This window comes from Dioscorea cayenensis, unplaced genomic scaffold, assembly GCF_009730915.1.
Source record: "Dioscorea cayenensis subsp. rotundata cultivar TDr96_F1 unplaced genomic scaffold, TDr96_F1_v2_PseudoChromosome.rev07_lg8_w22 25.fasta BLBR01000457.1, whole genome shotgun sequence".
Taxonomy (NCBI): Eukaryota; Viridiplantae; Streptophyta; class Magnoliopsida; order Dioscoreales; family Dioscoreaceae; genus Dioscorea; species Dioscorea cayenensis.
Genome location: NW_024086848.1, coordinates 20,652 through 34,893, shown reverse-complemented (window position 1 = coordinate 34,893; position 14,242 = coordinate 20,652). Strand labels below are relative to the sequence as shown.

General features: G+C 43.2%; 1 non-coding gene across 1 annotated transcript; it reads right to left on the bottom strand.

Moving 5' to 3' along the window:
* Positions 1-11,700: 11,700 nt before the first annotated feature.
* Positions 11,701-11,807, bottom strand: LOC120254449. Its single transcript, XR_005534628.1, has one exon. It is a non-coding gene; the product is annotated as a small nucleolar RNA R71 (small nucleolar RNA).
* Between the last annotated feature and the right edge of the window lie 2,435 nt (positions 11,808-14,242).

The following is a 14,242-nucleotide window of genomic DNA, read 5'->3' as shown; positions in this document are numbered from 1 at the left end:
TCTCGCCAAAGTCGGCCAAGAAAAGGGCCAGCCAAAAGTCCCTTTTTTCTGCCTTAAAAGTTGGTATTTATACCCCTCGAGGCATACGGGTCATATGAGGGTCGTATAGGGGTCGTATAGCACCCAAAAACCCTAGATTCGTGATCCATACGGGGTGCATATGGCCCCCATACTGGGTAGTATGGAAATCTGGGCAGACACTCCAAATCAATCCGCTGCTACAGTATGGGGGTAATATGAAATTCCTGTTTTCTTCTCTTTTCGCCCAAATGATATCTTCTTGTTCTCTATGGCTTCCTTATGCCTTACAAAGCAAATAATAGATGATTAAACGCAAAACGGGCATCAAACCTCACAAAATACATGCAAAGTGAATACGATATATACATGAAAACATCTACATTTAGACACTTATTAGAGCTTCTGTCGAGGCGTATCCTATACCTGACGAAGGAATCCTTTGACGACGAGTAGAGGACTTTCCACAAGACCATTAGCATTTACTATCAAGGGGGTTTCTCTATGGATTCATTGCTTTTACAGTATATTTCTTTGATTGTACTTAGCTCCATGGAGAGCTAAACCCCTAGTGGGTACTTGGGTATTTGTGAACCCTAGGATGTATTTGTTTCATTGAATCTCTTTATTATGCTTTCAATTAATTGATGTTTGTTGTGAGTTCCAACCTTGAATGCTTCATTGTATGAACATTTCCCCTAGAGTGACACTAGGGTTGAGAGTTCTTATTGCTAACCTTGTGAGTGAGTGACACACAACGAGTGTTAGACAAAGCTAGGTTGGAGAGTATTGAGAGGGTGAGTCGAGAGGTACAGGAGCGCCCCCTTTCCCCTCTGACGTGATAGATTCTAACTCCGTTCCTGGAGTTCTTTGTGACCATAATAGAGTGAATTGTCTAAGGGAGGACCCTCCGCTGGGGCTTAGTTGCGTGTGCAACAGAGTGAAGCGTTGAGGTGATCTTAGTATCTAGGGCTTAATTGTGGTTAGGGACGTTCCACCTGGACCAAAGGGTTAGGTCTATAATTAGGAAGGGATTTATCACTTGGAATCCCTAGGGCTCATTGCAACTTTATTCGAGTGCGAGGTTGAGAGGTTATATAATCTCTCGTCCGGGACATGTATAGAGTTAGGCATAGTTGACCTTAGGTTTGGGACTATGTCTTTATGGATTTCCACAACTCACCATTGCATCGATTAGGAAGCATAATAGAGGGTTCTTGCACTTGAAACGATTGTCCTAGGCGGAGCATTATCCGAGTACCCCATCTTTGTCGATTGCCTTACCTCCTCATTTACTCGTGCTTTCTTACTTGTTGTTTTTACTTTTGGGAATTGAATAATTGTCACACTTATCACTACTGATCTTTCACATAGCTAAGAAGCGGATTAAGTGTTTTTATTCCCTACTCCCTGTGGATTCAATACCCGCTCATCTGGGATTATTACTTCGACAAACCCGTGCACTTGCGGGATATACGCAAGTTGACCTTGTCAATGAGCAGTAGAGGACACTCTCAGATTATACAAGACATGTATTTCTTGGCACGTAGTCTAGTATTGTGTGGCCAGTTATTACAGCTCAGAGTTTTGAGCTCAAGCCAGGCTTCATCCAGATGTTACAGCAGTCAGCACAGTTTAATGGTTTGGCCAATGAAGATCCAACAACCACATCTGGAATTTCTTGGATGTGTGCGACATGCTCAAGGTTAATCAAGTCACGGATGATGGCATCAAGTTGATGACCTTCCTATTTTCCTTGAAAGGGAGAGGAAAGCAATGGTTACATTCATTACCTAGAGCATCGATCACTACTTAGGAGGAGATGGTAGAAGCTTTCCTTGCCTGATATTTCCCTCCTGGAAAATCTGCAAAGCTTAGGAATGAAATATCCTCTTTTGTGGAAATGGAATTGGAGTCTCTTTTGGAGACATGGGATAGGTTCAAGGATCTCCTGCGGAAATGTTCACAGCATGGGTATGAATAGTTATTAGTGGAACACACAAGACAAGAAAAAAGTAGCCGGACTTCATGAGATCGACATAGTTATATCATTGGCAGTCCAGGTTGAGTCCTTGAACAAGAAGTTAGACACTCTAACTTCTCCTAGAATGGCGGTAGTGATGAATCGCACAGGGTGCAGGGGAGGACGTGCTTCATCTGATTACTCGATTGCTATTGGTGGTACAACTTCATTGGAATTGGTGGATTTTGTAAGAAATGCAATGAGGGGTCAAGAAAATCCATATAGCAATACCTACAATCCGGGGTGGAGAAGCCACCCAAACCTTTCTTCAAGTAATTTAGGGCAATAGAAGGTTATGGCACCACCGGGTTTCCAACAACAACAACAAGCCCCGAATATGGAGAACAGAGTTTCAGGGTTAAAGAACCGGATGATTGATTTAGAGAAGGCTTTGACCAAGTTCATTCAATCTTTTGATACAAGATTTCAGTTTGGTGAAGCCATACTTCGCAACCACAAGGGAGTTTGCGAAGTCAATTTTGGAAATACCTCAAGGGAGTTTGCCTAGCAACATGGAGACTAATCCAAGAGAGCATGTGAAGACAATCACTTTGAGAAGTGGTCGTGAAGTTGAGAGTAGGCTCCCTACCGAGAAGACAAAGGTTAAGTCACCCAAGGAAGTGGAGGTTGAGGAGAGAGCTAAAGAGAAGGAGGTGACGCTCCCACCCTACAAGCCAAGAATTTCATATCCTTCAAGATTGAAGAATGACAAAAATTATGAGCAATACAAGAAGTTTTTGGGTCTATTCAAGCAGTTGCATATGAATATCACATTGATGGAGGCGTTATCTCAAATGCCTCGCTATGTAAAGTTTCTCAAAGACCTCTTGACCAACAAGAGGAACTTCTAGGAGAGTGCATCTGTGATCTTAGATGCTTCATGCTTGGTGGTGTTGCAAAAGAATATGCCGAATAATAAGAAAGACCACGGTAGCTTCATCATTCCATGCAACATTGGTAATTTGGGTGAAGAAAAGGCATTGGCTGATTTAGGGGCTAGTATCAATGTCATGCCTTATACATTATTTCAAAAGCTAGGCTTGGGAGAGCCTAGGCCCACTTGGATGACACTTCAATTGGCCGATTGATCAGTTAGTCATCAAAGTGGCATTATTGATGATGTACTTGTGAAAGTTGATAAGTACATCTTTCCTGCGGACTTTGTGGTGTTAGATGTTGACGAGGATGTCGAGGTGCCATTGATAATTGGAGGCCATTCTTGCACATTTCAAAAGCTCTCATTCACATGGATGGTGGGGAATTGATACTAAGAGTTGGAGATGGCAAGTTGACATACCACCTTGCCGAAGCAATGTGACATTCTCTTGATTTTGATGATACTATGTATTTTCTTAACACTACTGGTGAGTTGATTGATGATTATGTGCAGGAGATGCTATGTCCGGACCCATTGGAAGGGTGGCTAGATCAAGAGGTGTAGAATGAAGAGATTTTATCACTTGATCTAGAGGACTAGGTGCAACCTACTGTGGGAGTCATGAAGTTAATGATCCAAAAGCACAAAAGGTCAAGGAGACATCACAAGAGGCGCCCCAATGCTAGTGGGGATGAGTATTCATGAAGTAAGGGTGACAAACCCTTGTGTGGTAACAAACTTGATAACTCTCCCTCTACCTTGGAAAAATTATGTTCATCATACTTTCAAGTTGTAGGTGAGAGGGTAACATTCATTCATGAACCCCTGTGAGGTAAGGATAGGTACGTTAAGCTTAGTGACGTTAAACAAGCACTTCTTGGGAGGCAACACAAGTCTTTACTATTTTTCTAAGTTTTAGTTTAGTGTTTGCATAAATAAGAGCTTTAGTCTTGGTGTCTTGATGTTTACATGTTATTGCTGTGTTTTCTCATGGATCATTGTTGTTTTAGTGTGCTTCATTGTGATTGACGAAGTTTAGGTCGTTTGAGCGTGTTTTAATAAGTCTCTTGTCAAATTTTTTGTGTTTATGTAGTCTCTATATTTGTATGAGTGTTGCAGAATTTTTTTGCAGAGTCTGTAATCTTTCTAAGTTATCTAGAGAAGACACATGGGTGTGTGATCGCTTCCCCGCAAGTGTACGGGATCGCCAAGTAATACCTCGTGCAAAGACACGAGGATCGTATTCCACGGGGCTAAGGATCTCCTATTACTCCTTCTCGAGCTATTATCTAGCCTAAGATCTTAAGTGATGGATTTACTCTACTAAATACAAATAAAACTAAACACAAGATTTGCTAGCAAATTAGAGAGAACAAGCAATAAGCAAGCAAGAGAATCAATGAAGTGCAAAGGCCTATGGATGTGGATCCCCTTTGAGGGGTTATCATGCAACATGGATGATGATTTAAAGATGCAAGGGTAAATTGGACCATGAGATTCCAAGATTAGAACAACCCCAATTTCTCGCCGATTGAACCCTAATCCCATACGAACATAGATAGGAATTTCTTCCAAATCTACATTCCTACGATTGCATTAAGTACAAGAAAATCTCGCTTAGGAATAAACCTACTCTTCTTGGATTAAACCTACATGGAGGGCTACCAAACACCCAATTTCTCGGCGTGATGATACAAATATCCCCTTCTAATCCATTCATGACCTAATACATGCGAGCAAGTCACATCTACATGCATCATTCATAAAAAAAGCTACGGATTTCTCCTTGGTGTAACACTTAGCATGAAAACAATGGATTAGATCTCAAAAATACCCAAGCATAGAATTAACAAGTAATCATCCAAAAATACATGATAAAAACCCCCCAAGGTTCACCAACACCCGGTGGCCTTGGGGGTCTAGTGTATCATCATCTCATAACAAAGCATACAATCAAGCAAAACATGAAACAAAGGCATAGTATGACACTCCCTAGATGAAATAGTGAAGGATGAGGCGAGAATATGCGAATGACGCTTCCCCGCCAAAGGAATGCCGAATGGCGCTTCCTCTAGCCCTGAGTTCTCCTTCCTTCAAATCGTGATCGATCTCCCCTTTGAATGATGTTGCCTTCTTGCCTTGAGAGCCTTGGACCTTGGGCTTGAATGATCTTCTAGCTTTCTTGCCCTTCTTCTCCTCCCCAAGGTCGCCCAAAATCTCCCAAATGATCTCCCAAAAGTCGGCCAGCAAAAAGTCCTTTAATCAGCCCTAAAAGTGAGTATATATACCCCCCAAGGCATACGGGCCATATAGGGGTCGTATGGGGGTCGTATAGCACTCAGAAACCCTAGATTCGCGTTCCATACGGGGTGCATACGGCCTCCATACGGCCCCGTATACTGGGTAGTATGAAAATCTGGACAGAACACCAAATCAATCTGCTGCTACAGTGCATACGGCCCCCATACTGGGTAGTATGGGGGTAGTATGAAATTCCTGTTTTCTTCTCTTTTTGCCAAAATGATATCTTCTTGTTCTCCATGGCTTCCATATGCCCTACAAAGCAAATAATAGACGATTAAGCGCGAAACGGGCATCAAACCTCACAAAATACATGCAAAGTGCATACGATATATATATGAAAACACCTACATTTAGACACTTATTAGTGTGTGTTTCCATACAGAGCTCAACTTCTCTATCCCGAGAAGACACAAGGACGTGTGAATGCCCCTCTAACTAACCTAATGATGATTACACGCCCATGGGTAATTTCTACAGGGGTGTGCGAATCTCTACAGAGTGCCGAGTCTTCATCCAGACAAGACACAAGGGCGTGTGACTGCCCCTGTGGATAACCCTGTGAATGGCACACGGACGTGGGTAATTTCCACACACCTGTGTGATACTCTACAGAGCAACTTATTTATCCCGAGAAGACACAGGGGCATGTGAGTGCCCCTGTGGGTCCCCCTGCGAACATCCACACGCCCATGTGAAATTTCCACAGGGGCGTGTGGAACACTTAGAAAATTTCTCGAGAGAACAAAGAAGCCACATGGGTGTGTGGGTGCCCCTGTAGGTTGGGCACACGGGCGTGGGTATTTTCCACATGACTGTGTGGATGCATTCAGAGAAAAAAGGAGCCATCCCAAGAGCACACAGGGTCGTGGGTGTGCCACTGTGAAGCTCTCCTGTGGAGGCACACGAGTGTGGATAATTTTCACACGCCCGTGTCGATGTGCAGAACGCAAAGAGGCGCAACTTTTCATTAAAATCCCATTACACATAAACATCTCCACACTCAAGGAATGCCTCCATTCATCTTCCCGACCCTCTCTCCGTCTATTTAAGTGATTTTTGGGTTGTTTGCCGGCCGTATTAGAAGCTTTTGAGTCTTTCTTTGTCGATAAGCTTGCTCTTTCTCTTTTCTTCGCCAATCCTTGTTTCTTTTGCTCATTGTGGTCATTGTTGCATAGATTACATGTTAAAGATGTTGGTGAATGTTATAGAATGTTTTTCGAAGCATTATGATGTACTGTGAATTTTTCTCGAGTTTTGGTAGTGCGGCTTTCACACCTTGAAGATCCATACGGGCGTGTAGAATTTCCACACGACCATGTAGATTTCTGCTGAATTAGGTTTTGAGGTTGATTTAATCAATTTCATTTCAATTTTTGCAGAAATGGCCCCAAGATCGAAGAAAACGGCCGATAAATGTCCTTGTGAGCCTTCTCCTAAGCAGCTTGAGTTCGCCATTCTCGAGCATCAAGCAAGTTTTGAGCGGTTGTCAAATTTGAAGTTCGAACAGTCTCATTTCCCAAATTTGAGATCTTTGAGAGAGATACAGCTGGGTGACGAGATGGCTGATGCCGTTGAGAAGCTCTTCTCTGTGGGTAGCTGGCACTATTTATTTACTATATGAGAACTTTCTATACATATGCTAAAATTAAAGGTATTAGCATCGTTCGAGTTCGACCGTTTGTATAGCAGCTTCTCGAGTATTGACGCTATTCAGTTTTGTGCGTTCGGTCAGTACCACATTATGAGCGTCACATAGTTCTCAGTTTAACTTGGTTTGTATGATAAGGCCTACATCGATATTGAGGAGTATGAGCAGTTGCCAACAGATTATCCCGGTAGTTTGACTCCTTAGCGCGCTTACAGAGCACTATGTGGCCAGGGACAGTACGAGTCGGGGGTCTCCAAGGCTACATATCTTTCTCGTCCTGCTTACCATTACATTTACACCATTCTGAGCATATCAATGAATGGACATGGTGATACCAATGGGGTTCTAAGCCAACAGGAGCTGCTCTATTTGTTTTCCATGGTACAGTGTGAGCCGATCCATCTGGGGCACATATTAGCCGAGTACTTTTGTCACCAGTGCCAGTATGCCAGAGTGGGAGTGATTTTCTTAGGCTCGTACATCACCAGGCTTACCATGGGGATGGATTTACTTGACGCGATTAGAGGGGCCGAGAAGATCATTATACCATCTCCCCTCAGCTTGGAGACTATGAGACTGATGGGGATGGTGGAGAGATACAAGGATGGAGTTTATGTGATGATTATGCCTCTGCGAGAGACGGCGGAGGATGAGGATGACATAGCCGAGAGGTCGTAGCCTGCTCTTGAGCCATATCCAGAGCAAATGGAGATAGAGGCATCTCTTATAGCAAATGAGCCACCATGAATATGGATCTTTTCTCCTTCTCTAGCCCATGATCATTTTTAGAGGCTTGAGAGTACTATAGGGGTACTATAGAGTGACTTGGCAGAGGTTCGCTCGACACAGGCCACCAAACATGCTTAGGTGATGGCGCGTGATAAGTGCTTGTGTGATAAGAATGTGAAGTATTCTTTCCTTATGTTGAGCATTACTTTTATCAGGTTTCAGCGCTAATACTTGTGCATTTGTGTTACTTTCATGCAGATAGGGTTGTGAAGCTGAATGTTAAAGAAAGAAGCCAATGTAGATCGTGAACGCACACATTTAGAGGAAATCTTGAGAAGGATCAAACGCGAAGACATAAGTTGGGTTCAAGATGCGAGAATGTGAGCCAACCTCCTTATATTCAAGTGACAAGGTCCCCTTGCGTATATCCCGCAAGTGCATGGGTTTGTAGAAGTAATAATCCCGGGTGAGCGGGGTCGAATCCACACAGAGTAGGGAGTAAAGACACTTAATTCGATTCTTAGCTATGTGGAGTATCAACAATGATAAGTGTGATAATGATTCGATTCTCAACAATTAAAAGCAATAAGTAAGAGAGCAAAAGTAAGGAGGAGGTAAGGCAATCGATAAAGATGGGGTACTCGGATGATGCTTCACCTAGGATAATCGCTTCAAGTGCAAGAACTCTCTATTATGCTTCCTAATCAATGCAATGGTGAGTCATGGAAATCCTTACATACATAGTCCCAAATCTAAGTTCAACTATGCCTAACTCTATTCATGTCCCGGAGGAGAGATTAAATAACCTCTCAACCTCGCACTCGAATAAAGTTGCAATGAGCTCTAGGGATTCCAAGTGATAAATCGCTTCCTAATTATAGACCTAACCCTTTGGTCCAGGCGGAAATTCCCTAGCCACAATTAAGCCCTAGATACTAAGATCCCCTCAACGCTTCACTCCATTGCACGCGCAACTAGGCCCCAGCGGAGGTTCATCCCTTAGACCATTCACTCTATTATGGCCGCAAAGAACTCAAGGAACGGAGGTAGAATCTATCACATCGTAGGGGAAAGGGGACGCTCCTGTATCTCTCGACTCACCCTCTCAACCCTCTCCAACCTAGCTTTGTCTAACGCTCGTGGTGTGTCACTCATTCACAAGGTTACCAACAAGAACTCTCAACCCTAGTGTCACTCTAGGGGAAATGTTCATACAATCAAGCATTCAAGGTTGGAACTCACAATAAACATCAATTTATTGAAAGCATAATAAAGAAGTTCAAAGAAACGAATACATCCTAGGGTTCACAATCACCCAAGTACCCACTAGGGGTTTTAGCTCTCCATGGATCTAAGTACAATCAAAGAAATTGAATGTAAAAAGCAATGAATCTATAAAGAAACCCCTCGATGGTCGTGTCGATGGTCTTGCTGGGAGAGTCCTCTACTGTCGTCCAAGGATTCCCTCGTCCGGTATAGGATACGCCTCGACGGAAGCTCCCCTACCAACCTTCTTCCTCGGGAATGACGATGTCGGGAGCCGTAGAACCTCTCCAAAACCTTGGCCAATACCCCCTCAAAACCCTAGCCGAAGCCCTCTCTCAAGTTGGGGAAAAGATGGAGAAAAGAATACCAAAATCGGGGATGAATCGGCTTTAAATAGGGCTGGAATCGGGCAACTCCATGGGCGTGGACGCTACACACGCCCGTGTGGAATTTCCACACGGGCGTGGATAATTTCCACACGCCCGTGTGGATTCTCTGTTTCTCTGATTTCTCAGCAGGGCTGTGAACATTCGTCATGCATAGCTCGCTACAGTCTTCGACCTGAATAACTTCCCAATTCCATACTTTCATCGGGGTAACGCAAACGGGCACCCGTTCCCGTCGTGAATCACTTGCTTCTTCAATGATATATATGTTGGTGGAGCTGCTGTTCTTATGTGCATAAGACGGAATGCTCGAGTGTGACTGCCTTTGTGCCCATCCAAATGGGTGTGCTCACTCAAATGCGAGGAGGTTGGCACACACTCTAGCATCTCACACCTGTCCTATGTCTTCGCGTTTGAACCTTAGCAAGATCTCCTCCAAAATAGGTGCATTATGATCCACATTGGCCTATTTCCTTCATACTCAGCCTCACAACCATACCTGCATAAAAGTAACATAAAAACACACATATTAATGTAAAAACCTGAGAAAAGTAATGCTCAACATAAGGAAAGAATGCTTTGCATTCATATCACACAAGCACTTATCATCAAGCTAGCACAATGATTTGGAGGGGCACAAAGGCAGTCACATTTGAGTATTCCGATTTGTGCATTGATAACAAGAGCTTCACCAATAAGGCCGTTTATTGAAGAAGAAAAAAATGATCTACGATGCAAACGTGGCCTGCTATACGCTACTCTATGAAAAACATGGATTCGAGAGTGTTTCGGGGCTGGTATTAGTAGGTGGTACTATAGCAAAACACTGTAGTAATTTACTATAGCAAGAATTGTTCACAGCCGGCCGAGAAATTAAATTTTAGAGAATCCACACGAGCGTGTGGAAATGACCCACGCCCATGCGAAAAACCCATAGGGGCGCCCACAGGGGCATGTGGATGCCCGATTCCAGCCATTTAAAAGCCGATTTTCAGCCGATTTTGAGAGGTATTGGCAAGGGTTTTGGAAAGGTTCTACGGCTTCGACATCGCACTCCACTTGGAAAAAGGTTATTGGGGAGCTTTCGTTGGCACCAATCCGACGAGTTGTACCCTAGGTCGAACCTCCATTTCCTACCTCCATTTCCTTGAGTTTTTGCGGTCATGGTAGAGTGAATGGACCAAGGGATGACCTTCCGTTGGGGCTTAGTTGCAAAGGCAATGGAGTGAAGCATTGAAGTGATTTTAGCACCTAGGGCTTAATTGTGACTAGGGACCTCTCACCTGGACCAAAGGGTTAGGTCTACATCTAGGAAGAGGGTTTATCATTTAGAATCTCTAGAACTCTATGCAATTCTATACAAGTGCGAGGTGTTGAGATTGTTCAATTTCTCCACCGGGAAATCGTATAGAGTTAGTCACGGTTGACCTTAGATTTGCGACAGTGTATTGAAGGTTTTCCACGACTCATTAATGCATTAATTAGGAAGCATAATAGTTGGTTAGGCAGTTGAAATGATTGTCCTAGGCGGAACAATATCCGAGTACCCCATTTATATCGATTGCCTTATCTCTCATTTACTTGTGCTTCTCTTTCATGTTTCTTTTATTCTTGTTTACACTACATCTTATCAACACAATCATTGTTCATTTTCACTTGGTTAAGTAGCAATTCAAGTATTCTTATTCCCTACTCCCTGTGGATACGATGCCCCACTCACCTTAGATTATTACTTCGACAAACCCATTCCCTTGCGGGTTACACGAAGGGGGTTGTTGTCAAGTTTTTTGGCACCGTTGCCGGGGAATAGGCATTTAGAGATACTTTGAACTTCGCTTCTTAGCTATTCATCATTCATTCTATTTCACATTTTCTTATTCTATCATCATTCTGATTTTTCTTTTCTTTTTGGTTGCAGCTCCAGGTTATAGCCTGAGGGAACCCTTCACAAATCGTTGAAGGAGATCTTGAGCTTGAGCGAACATTTAGAATATGGTGGAAAGAACCTGTATAAGAACAGTTAATCCAAGCTGAAGTAGAAGGTCAAGGGTCAGATAATAAGGCAGAACAAAATGAGCAACAGAGAACACTTTCTGATTATTCTAGATCCTTAGTTTTGGGCACATAATCGAGTATTGTGCGATCCAAGATTACAGCTCTGAACTTTGAGCTAAAGCTGGCATTCATCCAAATGATTCAACAGTCAGCGTAGTTCAATAGTTTGGCCGATGAGGATCCAAACAACTATATAGAGAACATCTTGGAAGTTTGTAATATGCTAAAGAGTAACGGTATATCGGATGATGCTATTAGATTGAGTGCTTTCCCATTCTCTCTCAACGGAAGAGCCAAGCAGTGGCTTCATTCCTTGCTAAAAGCATCCATCATGACTTGGAATGAGATGGTCGAAACTTTTCTTGCCAGATACTTTCCTCCGGGGAAGTCGGGCAAGCTTCACAATGAGATATCGTCGTTTGTACAGATAGAATTGGAATCATTGTTTGAGACATGGGAGCGATTCAAGGATCTCTTGCGGAGGTGCCCACAACACGGATTTCCTGAATCGATGATCATTTAAACTTTTTATATTGGGTTGAATCCGAGTATAAGGCAATTGCTAGATGCTGCTGCATGAGGTACAATGGGGAGCAAAACCCCGGAAGAAGCCCAACAATTAGTAGAAGACATGGTCATGAACAGTTATCAGTGGAATGCACGGGAAAGAAAAAAGGTCGCCAGACTTCACAAAATAGATGCAGTGACTTCCTTAGTGGCCCAAGTGGAATCATTGAACAAGAAGTTAGATCTTCTAACTTCTAATAGATTGGCGACCGTTACTACTTGGACAAATTGTTAGGGAGGACATGCTCCAACCGATTGCCCTATTTCTATTAGAGATGCATCTTCAGTTGAGCAAGTTGATTATGTAGGTAATGCCATGAGGAACCAAGGTAACCAATATAGCAATACTTACAATCCGGGTTGGAAGAACCACCCCAACTTTTCGTGGAGTAACAACCAAGGGCAGCAGAAGGCCATAGCAACCCCGGGTTTCCAACAACAACAAGCCCCAACCATTGAGAATCAAGTTTCAAGTTTGGAGACTTGGATGAGTGATTTAGAGAATGCTTTGACCAGATTTGTGCAAACATCGGACAATCGGTTTCAGTCCGTTGAAGCTACACTTCCCAACCACACTGCTTTATTACACAATCTAGAGAATCAAGTGGGGAAAATTGCGATGTCTCTATCGGAAAGACCTGAAGGGAGTCTACCTAGCAACACCGAAACTAATCCGAGGGAACAAGTGAAGGCGATCACTTTGAGAAGTGGTCATGAAGTTGAAGGTAGACCTCCTAGTGAGAAAACCAATGTTGAAGCACCCGAGGTCGTGGAGGTTGAGGAGAGATTGAACAAGGAGAAGGAGATGGCACCCCCACCTTACAAGCTGAGAATTTCTTACCCTTTCAGATTGAAGAACGACCAAAATGATGAGCAATACAAGAAGTTCTTGGGTCTATTCAAGCAATTGCACATCAACATTCATTTTGTGGAGGCATTGTCTCAAATGCCTCGGTATGCTAAATTCTTAAAAGATTTATTGATTAACAAGAGGAAGTTGGAGGAAAGTGCATAAGTGATTTTAGATGCCTCTTGCTCGGCGGTATGCCGAACAAGAAGGAAGACCTCGGAAGCTTCATCATTCCGTGCAACATTGGTAATATGGGTGAAGAAATGGCATTGGCGGACTTTGGGGCCAGTATCAACATCATGCCATATACTTTCTTCAATAAGTTAGACTTAGGAGAGCCTAGGCCCACTCGGATGACATTACAATTGGCGGACCGAATGGTGAGACATCCGAGGGGCATCATTGAAGATGTGCTTGTCAAGGTTGACAAGTATATATATCCTGTAGACTTTGTGGTGTTGGACGTCGATGAGGATGTAGATGTTCCTTTGATACTTGGGAGGGTATTTTTGTGCACATCCAAGGCATTGATTGGCATGGACGGCGGGGAGTTAATACTGAGGGTTGGAGATGATAAGCTCACATACCGCCTCGCTGAAGTCATGCGGCATTCTCTTGACATTGATGATACTCTCTATTTTTTCGACACTACTTATGAGATAATTGATGAATATGTGCAGGAAATGTTCAATCTGGACCCGTACAAAGGGTTGTAATAAGTGCTTGAGAAGACATATTTCTATATATGTTTTACATACATTGAGCATCATTTCATATGTGGTTTATGTCTCATATCGTATATTGGGTGTTCTATTATACATATAGGTTGTAAATGCATTGGAAATGCAAAAGGAAGCAATGATAGGCTATTAAGGCACTATGTTGAAAGTTCTTGCGCAAATCAAGGAAGAAAGCACAAGAGGAGTTTGTGAATGAGGAGATGTGTGCCAACTTCCAAAGATATGCAAGTTGATGCACAGTTTGGAAGGCACAAAGGCAGTCACATCTTCACATTCCTTCTATTTGTGAGGATTTCAAGATCTTTCAAAACGCGTCGAGGAAGAAAAGTGTTATCGGCTACCACATAATCGTGTGCCCAATTATGTGGCCTTAAGAGAAGAATGTTTGGATCGCGTTTATGGAAATCACTGAAGCAAAGTAATGTAGCAAAACCACTGTGGCAATTTTTACTATAGCAGTAATGTAGCAAAATTATTGTTCACGCGCCCACGTGGAAATTCCTGCAGCCCACATGGGCGCATGGAAAATCCACATGGGCGTGTGGGGGCATGTGACAGACGCGGTCTGAGGTCTATAAATAGCCATTTTGCCCTATTCTTTGGGATTTTTTGTGCGGCTCTTGAGAGGTGAGATGGCTAGGGTTTGGAGAGGAGGTCTTTACCGATTTAGAGGGTGTTCTTCACCAACTTTGATAGTTTCCTTCGATGTCATAGAACTTGGGAAGCCACCGGCAACCTAGCTTCGGAGAGGAATCCTTCAAGACGTTGAACTACCCACC